We start from the raw sequence: 13,073 nt of genomic DNA on the forward strand, positions 1-13,073 counted from the left end.
TCCAACCAAGTCCTATAATGTCAGGACAATAAATTTGGGGAAGCATCCGACTTTAACGGTTCAATCCCCTCCTACGTTTGGCGACGTAGTTATTGGGTTCGAACATGGACTATACTCTTGCCCAATTCGGTGCTCGATACTCCTCCCAAGACTCAATGCTCATAAAACTCCATCCAATCAACTCAATCAAAACCTATCGACAAGTCTCATTATAACCTTGTCAACTCATCAACTCTATCACAATCAAACCTCTCCCAATCATATCTTTCAAGAGTAAATTTAAATGTACGTTATAGAAACATACAAACATATCCAATCATTTCTCTATTCATTTAACACATCTTTGGAACTTACCACAACTCCAAGGTTTCAAATCAACAATTCAAGATAAACAACATAATTAAGAAAATTAACATTTCTTTATGAAAATAATCATAGTTTGGAAATTAACAATATATGCTCGACACCTCATCGCAATCAACTCATCACAACATGTAGCATATCACTTTCTTGAATCCACAACATCATCATAAAGGGAATTAAGATAATAGATGAAAAAGGACTTATTTGGACATACCTCTACCAATAAACTTCATTCTTATGGATAATAAATCAAAAGAAGATGTAGGGCACATGGGTGGACTCAACCCATGTTTTGGTTAGCCTTACATACCTTAGAATAGATTCTTGAAGAAACCTTATTGTTGGGTCTTCAATGGCAACTTGAATCTTGAAGCTCTTGGAACAAATCTTTGTTAGAAATGGAGAAGAAGAAGAAGAGAGAGAGAGAGAGACTTCTAGGGCTTTTAAAGAGAGAGGGAGGGCTGAAAATATGTTCCCAAATGTTCAAGGATGATACATATATAATTTAGGACGAATTCCCAAATTGCCCCTTCTCAAAGGTTCTGAAAAATAGGCTAAAAACCTGCACATCTGATAGTGGCACGCCGCGCCTAAGACCAAACTACTGAGGCACATTCTTGGAGCGATAGTGGCGCATCGCGCCCTTACAGCGCCAAGGCCATATTTTCTGGGTTCTGGAAATTTGGCTTGAAAACCCTGCACACCTTGCAGTGGCGCACCGCGCCAGGGGCCAAACTACTGAGGCTTGTTCCTGGCGCAATAGTGGCGCATCACGCCACTATAGCGCCAAACCCAGTTTTCCAGCAATTGCAACCTAGGCCCAAAATCCCTGCCGTGCTAGTTTGTCTTAGGATCGCCATATCTTTTGACTCCGAACTTCAAAATTTACATTCTTGGTGGCGTTGGAAAGAAGACTCGATGACCTTTAATTTAATAGGTTATGGGCCACCCAAATTTTCGTCCTTCAAAATATAGGGTCATTAGAAGTCAACTCCTTATGCGAACTCCTCCTCAAACTTAGCCACGACGAATCTTTTGGATTTTATTTGGTCCTAGGGGTCCTTCATGACCCCACATCACCTCTAACACTGCTCAATTTCTCAAAGACTCATCTTAACTCATGCAAATGCTCCACAACACTCGAGTTCGACCCTACCCGAATACAAAAAGGGTCCGAATCTTAGGGAAAATTTTGAGGGGTGTTACAGATAGCCTGATCTGAGGTCTATCTTAGAGAATCATGTGGCACTTTGAAGTTGGTCAAATAAATCATCTATCCTAGGGAGAGGATACTTGTTCTTTATGGTGACCTTGTTTAGTTGCTAATAATCAATGCACATTCTAAAGGACCCATCTTTCTTTCGCACGAATAGGACTGGAGTGCCCCAAGGTGAGACACTTGGCCTAATAAATCCCTTATCTAGGAGGTCTTTCAATTGTTCTTTCAACTCAGTGGGAGCCATCCTATAAGGAGAAATGGAGATAGGCTGTGTATTAGGAAGAATAATAATACAAAAGTCTATCTCTCTATCAGCAGGGATTCCAGGTAAATCCTCAAGAAAGACTTCAGGAAACTCACTCATAATGGGAACTGACTCAAGAGATGGAGCCTGATCATTAATATTTTTGACTCGGACTATATGATATATGCATCCCTTAGAGATTAACTTTTTTCCCTTAAGGTGGGAAATAAATTTACCCCTAGATACTACAGAACTCCCCTTCCACTCTAAGATAGGCTTATTTGGAAATTAAAACTTTATAATTCGGGTCCTATAATCAACTGAGGCATAACAAGCATAAAACCAGTCCATGCCAAGAATCACATCAAAATCAACCATGTCTAATTCAACTAAGTCAGCCATGGTATCCCTTTAATAGATTGACATAGTATAATGTCTATAGACCCTCTAAGTTAAGATAGACTCACCAACAAGAGTAGACAGGCTAAAAGGATCAAGAAGACACTCAGGATAGATCTCAAATTTAATAGACAAGTAAGGAGTCACAAAAGATAATGTAGCACCCGGATCAAGTAATGCATACAAATAAAAAAAGGACTCAGAGCATACAAGTAACAACATCGGGTGCATTCTCTTGGTCTTGGAGAATACCTATAGCATACAGACGGTTTATTCCCCCGCTTGCACTTGAAGCTGCACCTCTTTAATTACCTCTATTCTACAGAGCTGTAGAAGAAAACTAAGCTCTACTACTTCCATCTCCTAGTCTCTTTGAAGGACACTCATTCTGGAAGTGACCTATCTTTCCACATCCGTAGCAAGCATTGGTGCCCATATGATACTTTCCCAAATAGAGCTTCCCACATCTAGCATACAATGTCTTTCCTCTAGAACCTTGAGCCACACTTAATTGGGACTGAGAACCCTGACCTCGAAAGTTCTAGTGACACAGCAACCAGTGATTAGTTGTAAAAGAACTTATTAAAGAAGGTGCATAATTAGAAGACCCTTTCTTAAAGGAGGACTTGTTACCTTTCCCTTGCTTCTGCTCGTTCTCATGCCCAAAAGACTTAGCCTTCTTGCTTAAGTGTTCCTCTCGATCCATTTTCTTTTCATCCTCAACCTGCTGAGCATACACCATCAATCTAGAAAAATCCATATCAGAAATCATTAGCATTGCCTTACATTCTCTCTTTACATGTTTTCCTAGGCTAGAGACAAACTTCCTCATCTTGGACCTTATATGAGGAATCATTTCTGGGGAATATTTGGACAACTGAATAAACTTTAAACTATCCTCCTTTACAGTCACGCTCTCCTGCTTGAGGTTTATAAACTGCTCAACTTTTGCTTCTCGTAGCTTTTGGGGAAAGAAGTGGTCAAGGAAAGAGCTTTCAAACTCATCCCAAACTACAGGTCCAGCATCCTCACCGTGACTCTGCTCCCACTGGTCATACCACACGTTTGACACATCCTTGAGCTGGTAGGAAACCAACTCAACACCCAAAACCTCAGTAGTATGCATCGCTTTCAAGATCTTCCACATCTCATTAATGAAATTTTGAGAATCCTTCTCAACCTTAGACCCTTTGAAGACTGGAGGATTCATCCTCAGAAAATCTCTAATCCTTCTGGTGGAAGACAACTTTTGAGTGCTAGAGCTAGGAGTTGGTGAACTATGGTTACCCATCTAGGAAGCTACCAATTGAGTGAGCATGGTAATAGCTTCTTTGAATTTTACCTCCGAAAAATGATATTCCATTAAAAAAAGGTTCATCTCACCTACCATGGAAAGATCTAGATCCATTTGACATCACCCATGATATCAATAGTCCTACATTTGACATCATCTATGAGATCACAATCCTCCATTGAATTTTCAAGATCAGCCTTTGTAATTATTGGGCGCATGGAAGAACTCAATCCAATGTTATGAATAGCCTTACATACCTGGAATTTGAAGTTTTACTTCGAATTAAAGAACTCAATAACCACTCTTGAACCCCTAGCCTTTTCTCTTTGCCTAATCATTTTGTGTACTACCCGGAGTATAAGAATCACCAAAATAGTATCTCTACACTACTAAAAACTAAAACTATATTTGAAAATGAGTAAAGAAGTGTATAGAGAGCTCTTGAAAAAGCTTGATGAATAAAATGAGAAAATAAGGTGAGTATTTATAGGTGTGGAGAAGGAACCTAATAATAAATAAAAATAATTACAAAGGATGATCTTGAAAAATTCAGTGGAGAATTGTAATCTCATGGATAATATCAAATGGACGACTATTGATGTCATGGGTGATGTCAAATGGATCTAGATCTTTCCATGGTAGGTGAGATGAACTTTCTTTTTATAGAATGCCCTTTTTTGGAGCTGCGTTTGAATAAGATAACTTCCTAATTAGGATTTTATATCTTCATATGAATTGTAGATCTAGAAGTATACTTTCATGTCATCGAAGAATCAACCGATTTAGAGAATCTTACCGTGAGATATGATATTTCTTCTATAAATATTCCATTTCATCACAACACCGTATCTTGAGAAAATTAATTTATTTGAACTACGTATCCTCCGAATTTTAAGATATGGTCTCATGAAAGTTGTAGATAATGTTACTGGGGTTATTTAGAAATTTGAATTACCTAATTTAAACTACTGAATGAAAAGTTATGCCCAAAATACAGAAGCAGTATTATTTTCATCGAGAATTGAAACACCACATACAACGTTTTAGGGGGCGTTACAATGGTGACCTAGAATAGGAGATTTATATGGAATAACCTGAGGGACTCAAAGCAAATAGTAAAGAAAATTTTGTGTGCAAATTCAAAAAAAGTCTCTGCGGGCTAAGGAAAGCTCATAGACAGTGGTACAAGAAGACTTCTTCAAATCATTGCGTATTTGTACAAAAATATTCTAATGATGATTTTACCATCCTATTGGTATATATGGATGATATGTTGATTGCGGATAGGAATATTTCCAAGGTTGACGAGGTGAAGAAAGAGTTGTGTAAGTATTTTTCTAAGAAAGACTTGGGTTATGCCAAACAAATTTTGAGCATAAGAATTACTCATCTCAAGGATGAAAGGAAGATTTATTTGTCACAAGAGAAGTACATTGAATGTGTACTAGATCACTTCAAGATGAAGAATGCTAAGCATGTTATGTCACAACCTCGATCCGGCGTGACTTGCATCCACACTAACTCACCGGTGGGAGAACCATTCAAAATAACCCAACAACACTAATCGCAAATAAATCCCAAATTGTAATATGCAAAATAAGAATAAATGTTGAGTTTCCATAAACACAGAAAATAACTAGTTATCAATCTAAAATATGCGGAAGTAAACACATCCTAGGAACTAAAAGTCATCCGTATGAAAACTCTAACTAAATATCAGTATAGGAAAGAGGAAACAGTCCCCAAAAGAAATAATACTAAAATAGTTGTCTAAATATCTAAGTCCCGGATGAAGGACTAAGTCAAGGAAAAAGCCCACGACAACATGACAAAATAGCTCACCTTTGGATTTGAACAAGATTTCTACTCTTTTAGGTGAGGTCTGTCCATAGCCGGCTGAATATGTCCTGTACTCAATAAAAGACAAAGCAAGAGTAGTATCAGTATACAAAAACAATGGTGTACTGTAGGATCATGCAGTTAGACAAGTAAACTATATTCAGCAATAACACAATCAATATCTTTAACATGCTATAACTTCACATGAGGGTCCTCTCAAGGGACCTACAAATAATCAACCTTGTGTCAGAACGTGACACCCGATCTAAATGTGGGTCAGATTATGACATGTGATTCAATTTATGTGTCTGAATATGGCATCCAATCTAATCATACCACAATCACAAATACATTTAGTATTTACAATATTATATCAGCAAGAATAGGTTCATCACAAAAATAGGCAGTAAGTGATTGTTTCACACATAATCTAGCATTTCTCCATATTCATATACACATATGCATATCATGAAGCAGTTTAGCAAGTATATAAAACACATACGGGAAACAAAACCATCACCTACCTCAAATTTATGTTTTAACAACCTTACGGTGTAAGAGCTTTCCCTTTTTGGGTTCTTCCTCTCGTTCTTGGTCTAGAAAATAGTAAATACATATAAAGGATCAACACAATGGCCTAACTATCAAGAAATATAACATAATTCACATTCTAGGTCAAACCCATGATCCTAACCCCACCTTAGGGCTATTTCCCACCATTAGTTTTTTAGTTCAAAACCTCTCTAATGATTACCAACCATAATTTCTAGGCTTTAGGAATCAAAAGATGAATTTAAAGAGTAAAATCCTTACCTTAAGCATGAAAATCTATGGAAAATTGATGAAAATCGTTCTAGGTCGCCTCCTGAAGTCTTAGAAACTGATTTTGCAGAAAAAGACCATTTCTGGGGTTTTTTCTTAAGTCGTGACTGTCTCGCTCTGGCGGGACCCATTCTGCTCTGGCGAGAGAAATCCCGCTTTGGTGGGATATGCGGAAACAATGAGCTCAGAGTTTAATCTCCAAACCCCCATTTTACAGCACACCCCCTTCCAATGATATATTAAATTATACCCTTCATGCCAAATTCAATATTAGGAGTTTTACTCCCTCGAATGAGAATTCGTGAAGCCGTAAATGCTCTGTATCTTCTTGGCTATCATTGTATCCAAATAAATTGTAGATTCAATCTCCTACTATTTACCAGGTAACCCTAGACTTCACCAGACTCAGAATTTATCCAAATCTGGCCTAGGCTAAATTTTTCTGAAGTTACTACCCGAAGTTTTCTGGCCCTACATCCTTCCTCATTGGTCTATTCCTAATGACGGGGATAGGTAGTTACATGTTAGCACACCTCTTGATGGTCATATGATGTTGTACAAGAAAATGTGTCCTACAGCTAGGGAGGAAAACAGAGCATGACCAAAGTTCCATATTCCTCCGTCGTCGGAAGTTTAATATATACAATGATATGCACTAGACCTGATATTGCTCAAGCAGTTGGTGTTATCAGCAGGTTTCTCAAAAATTAAGGAAAACAACATTGGAAAGCTGTAAAGTGGATACTCAAGTATCTGAGAGGAAGCTCAGATAAATATTTGTGATTTAGAGGATCAAATCCAATCATGAAGGGCTATATATATGCTGATATGACAGATGACCTTGATAACAAAAAATCCACTACTGGATATTTTTTTAAGGAGCTATATCATGGTAGTTGAAGTTGTAGAAGTGTGTTGCACTATCTACAACTAAAACTGAGTATATTGTGGCTACTGAAGCTAGAAAGGAGATGATATGGCTCAAGCAATTTCTTCAAGAGCTTGTCTTGCATCAAAAGGAGTATGTCGTCTATTGTGAAAATCAAAGTGCTATACACTTGAGAAAGAACTCAATGTACCATGCAAGGATAAAATATATAGACATGAGATATCACTGAATTCGAAAAAACATAAAAGATGAATCTTTGCAGGTCGAAAAGATCTCTACAAATAAGAATCTTACAGATATATTGACCAAAGTGGTAACAAGGAACAAGTTCAAATTGTGCAAAGAACTTGTTGGCATGAACTCTCTATGGGAATATAAAGATACCTCATTTTTATGCATGGGACTGGAGAGGGAGATTTATGGGGTCCAGTCCCCATTATTTTTAGTCATAGAAGGCTGCATGCAATTCTTCTTTCAACAAGTCAAAAATTATTGCCTGCAATTTGCAATTGCAAATTGCAAAGGTCAAAGAAGGTGGCACAATTTGTTTGACAGATTGTGAACGGTGAAATACAAATTTCACCTATAAAAAGAGCTCTTCAACTCCTCATTTAAATACATTGAATTCACAGAGAAAAATATTTATAGAGCTGTGAGGATTCCATAGACTATAAGAAAATAGTCTGTGAAGAAAAATAGAGTGTGAGCGATATTTTAGTAAAGTGACAAATCAAAAGAGTATTATTCCTTTTGAGTGTGTGGTAGTCATTTTTTGGTATTGTACTCGTGACTACACAGTGTAAAATTCCTTACTATAGTGATATCAGTTGATCCTCTTGACCCGTGGTTCTTTTCCTTATTTAAAAGGATTCTCACGTAAATATTTTGGTGTCATTATTTTCCTATTGTATTTCACTATTTTGACCATATTTATTTTTGTGTTAGTTTGTATTTTCTCTAAAAATATGGGCACACCAAATCAGAATCAAACAAAAACAAAAATTAGAATTTAATTTCAACATTCATTTTACAAAGTAACTGAACCAACTCTCACTAAATGGAGACAAAGAAAGGATACAACCAAATTCCTTACATAGTTATGGTCATTCCAAAACAGCTCCTACCCCCTTCACAAATAAAAAAGAAGAAAAGAACTTAACAAAATTTTCTTCAGAATTCACAAAATTTTCTAATAGATTTCACAAAATTTTGTGAGAATTCAGTGTCCAAAAATTGATTGGCAAGTGAAGGCACGTGACATGTTGGAAAAAGGTAATTTTTACTTTTTTTTTCCAGAATTTTGATAGTAACAAAAATGATATGGATGTTTCATTGTTTCATGCTGTATTTTTGATGAGCAAGCTTTGCTTCTGTGACATCCATAATTTTGATGTGTAATATGCTTCTTGAAAAGTTTGCACCAGTGAAGTATATCAAAATGAGGTTATAAAAAAGAAAGAAATTGAAGGTCTTTTCAAATAAAAGTTATCATTTTTTGCATAGACTTTTTAATTAAGCACAATTTGTCCATTTTGAAAAAAGTCATAAAGGCAGCCTCTTTGTTTGACAAAGGTTGCCTCCTTTTATAACTTTTGTAGCCTCTTTCTTTGACAATTGTTTGACATTGCAAACGCGTTGGCAGAAGAGAGGAAATTGCAACGCGTAAAAAATTTTCTTTACGCGTTTTTGGTTCTTATAAATAGAGGGCATTTTGCTATCATTTAAATCATCCCAAAAAGAGGGAGTAAGAATACAAAGAGAGTTATACACCAAAATAATTATTGTAGTCTTGAGTGTCCTCTTTAGTAGTTCCTTTTACAAGAGAAAAGTGTTAATTGTTATTTTCTCCTTGTATTTGAAAGCAGTGTACTCCATATTTTTATAGTGAGATCCTTCTATCCCGTGGTTTTTTTCCCTCTATCAATTAGAGGGGTTTCCATGTAAAAGTTTCATGTCTAATTTATTGTCATACTAATTGTCATATCAAACTTTAGTTGTGGTGCTTCCTCCCCCAACAGTGGTATCAGAGCCCTCAATTATTCTGTCTGTTTTATGCTAAGGTACTATTCGTGAATAGTAAATTCAGTGATGGTATAGTTTGTCACGATTATTTATAAAAATATTCAAAAATGATCTAGAATAGTGTGAAGGAAATAACAATATCGAGTACAACAAAGTTTGACATTAAAAAATTTAATGAGACTAATTTCTCATTGTGAAAAATAAAAATAAAGCGATATTGAGAAAGGATAATTGCTTAGCTGTAATTGAAGGCAGGTCCACAGATTTTACCAATGAAAGCAAGTGGAATGACATAGACAGCAACGCAGTTGCTGATCTACACCTGGCACTAGCTGATCAAGTATTATCTAGTGTGGCTAAAAAATGGACGGCGAAGAAAATATAGGATACTCTTATGGGATTGTATGAGGTCAAGTCTTTGCATAATAAAATCTTCTTAAAAAGAAGATTGTATACTCTTTGAATGGTAGAGTCCATGTCAGTTACTGAACATATCAATACTTTGAATACTCTATTTTCGCAATTTACAATAATGGGTTGCAAAATATAATGGACTGAACGTGTGGAGCTTTTACTTTAAAGTCTGTCTGACTCGTATGATCAACTCATCATCAACCTGACGACCAATATAGATAGTGTAGTTTTTGATGAAATTGCAGCCGCTGTCTTGGAAGAAGAAAATCGGCACAAAAATAAGGAAGACAGACAAGCAAGTTCGCAGCAAGCTGAAGCTTTGATAATGGTGAGAGGAAGACCAACGGAACGTGGCCCTCGTAGGAGTCACAATCATGGTAGATCTCAATCAAGAAGTAAGAAGAATATCAAGTGCTACAACTGTGGCAAAAAAGGGCACTTCAAGAAAGATTGTCGGTTCAAAAAGAAGAGTGAATACCCTGAGCAATCAATTGCTCAAGGGAATAATGCATGTACCTTGGATGATGGTGATATTTTATGTAGTGAGACAATATCAAATAATGAAGGCAGAAAATATTTTGCTGATGTCTGGATCATGGACATAGGAGCAACATGACACATGACTTCCTGGAGAGAATGGTTCCATCAATATAATCCTATCTCAGGAGGGTCTATGTTCATGGGAGAAGATCATGCTTTAGATGTTATTGTTATTGGGTCCATCAAAATAAAGATGTATGATAGCACGATACGCATCATCTAGGAGGTACGACATATAAAAGACTTGAAGAAGAATCTATTGTCTTTGGGACAATTAGATGATAATGGATATTCATACAAGACTCATGGTGGAGTCATGAAAATATTCAAAGGAGCGCTTGTAGTTATGAAAGCAGAAAAACTTACTGCAAATCTGTATGTGCTTAAAGGTGAAACACACCAATAAGGAGAAGCATCGCCTGCGTCAGCAAGTTCATTTGAAGAATCAACGATGATGTGGCATCGTAAACTTGGCCATATGTTAGAATGAGGTTTAAAGTTCTTGCTGAGCAAAAGCTTCTTCCAGGGCTCAAAAGGGTTTCATTACCCTTTAGTGAGTATTATGTTACCAATAAGCAAAATAGACTAAAGTTTAGCAGTTCCTCTGCTAAAAGCAAGGAAATATTAGATCTGGTCCACTCTGATGTCTGGCAAGCACCGATGGAGTCCCTAGGAGGAGCAAAATATTTCGTGTCATTCATCGAAAATTACTCTAAGAGAAGTTGGGTGTATCCAATTAAGAGAAAGGCAGATGTTTTTCTAGTTTTCAAAGAGTTCAAAGCGCGGGTGGAACTTGAATCTGAGAAAAAGATCAAGTATTTAAGGACAAATAATGAAGGAGAATATATTGGTGATGAATTTAATAACTTCTGTAAACAAGAAGTTATTAAACGACAGTTCACGGTGGCATATACTCCACAACAAAATGGAGTAGCAGAGTGGATGAACAGAACCTTGTTGGAACGGACAAGAGCTATGTTGGCAACTGCAGGGTTGGAAAAACCATTTTAGGCAGAAGCAGTCAAAACCGTCTGTTATGTGATCAATCGGTCAATATCAACCACAATTGATCTGAAAATGCCAATGGAGATGTGGACAGGAAAACCAGCTGATTATTCTAGCTTACATATATTCGGAAGTCTTGCTTATATTATGTACAACACCCAAGAAAAATCAAAGTTGGATCCAAAATCCAGGGAATGCATTTTCTTAGGGTATGTTGATGGAGTCAAGAGGTATCGCTTGTGGGATTCTACTGCCCGCAAGGTGGTAATCAGCAGGGATGTTGTATTTGTTGAAAACAATATAAAAGCAAAAGAAGGTAGCACTTCAAAAGAAAAATCAGAGACTACTACAGTTGAAGTTGAATAAGAAGTTCCAGTTTTTTCTGAAGCAACACTAGAGCACGAAGAACAAGAAAAAGCTGAGATCGAAACTCCAGAAATTCGATGGTCAACTAGGGAGAGAAGAGAACCAGCTTGACACTCAAATTATTCTATGGAGAGCAATATTGCATACTTTCTATTAACAAAAGATGGAGAGCCTTCAACTTTTCATGAGGCTATGAAAGGCCAATAATCATCTCTGTGGATGGAAGCAATGCAAGAAGAAATTGAAGCTCTTCATAAAAATAAAACATGGGATATTGTTCAATTACCACAAGGAAGAAAGGCCACTGGAAACAAATAGGTCTATCAGATCAAAAGCAATAGTAATGATCAAGTGGAGAAGTATCATGCAAGATTGGTGGTGAAAGGATTTGCTCAGAAAGAAGGTATAGACTTCAATGAGATATTTTCTCCGATGGTTCAACTCACAACAATTCGAGTGGTCCTCGTGATATGTGTTATATTTGACTTGTACTTGGAGCAGTTAGATGTCAAAACTGCATTTCTTCATGGGGAACTTGAAAAAGAAATTTACATACTCCAACCAAAAGGTTTTAAAGAACAGGAAAAAGAGAACTTGGTTTGCAGGTTGAACAAATCTCTATATGGTCTCAAACAGGCGCCGAGATGTTGGTACAAGAGATTTGATTCCTTCATTATAAACCTTGGATACAACAGATATAGTTTATATCCTTGTGTTTATTACAAGAGATTTGGTGATGAAGATTTTATTATTTTGCTATTGTATGTTGATGACATATTGGTATCATGCCCCAACAAAGACCGTCTTACAAATTTAAAGGTATAGTTGACTAGGGAGTTTGAAATGAAGGACTTGGATCCAGCAAACAAGATTCTAGGGATGCAAATTCATCGAGATAGAAATAATAGGAAGATTTGGCTTTCTCAAAAGAACTACTTGAAAACAATCTTGAGACGCTTCAAGATGCAAGACTGTAAGTCAATTTCTACCCCACTTCCTATTAATTTCAAGTTATCCTCAAGTATGAGTCCTAGCAATGAAGTAGAGAGGATGGAGATGTCTCGAGTACCGTATGCATCAGCAGTAGGAAGTTTAATAGTCGTCATGGTATGTACAAGACCTAACATGGCACAAGCAGTGGGAGTGGTTAGTCAATACATGGCTAATCCTGGTAAAGAGTATTGGATTATTATTAAGAGGATCTTGAGATACATCAAGGGTACCTCAGATGTTGCAATGTGTTATGGAGGATCAGACTTTATTGTTAAATGTTATGTTGATTCAGATTATGCAGGTGATCTTGATAAAAGTAAGTCCACCATAGGTTATGTGTTTACTCTTGCTGGAAGAATTGTAAGCTGGGTTTCAAAACTGCAATCTATCGTGGCTACATCTACGATGGAAGCAGAATATGTAGCATCTACACAAGCTAGAAAAAAGGCAATATGGATGCAGATGTTACTGGAGGAGCTTGGGCAGAAATGAGAGAAGGTTGCTCTATTTTGTGACAGTTAGAGTACTTTGCATCTTGCAAAGAATCTAGCATTTCAGTCAAGGACAAAGCACATACGATTTCAGTATCACTTTATTCGTGAGAAGGTGAAAGAAGGCAGTTTGAATATTCAGAAAATTCACACCAATGACAACCTGGCAGATA

Source organism: Solanum dulcamara, chromosome 4 (genome assembly GCF_947179165.1).
Source record: "Solanum dulcamara chromosome 4, daSolDulc1.2, whole genome shotgun sequence".
In the NCBI taxonomy this organism is placed as follows: domain Eukaryota; kingdom Viridiplantae; phylum Streptophyta; class Magnoliopsida; order Solanales; family Solanaceae; genus Solanum; species Solanum dulcamara.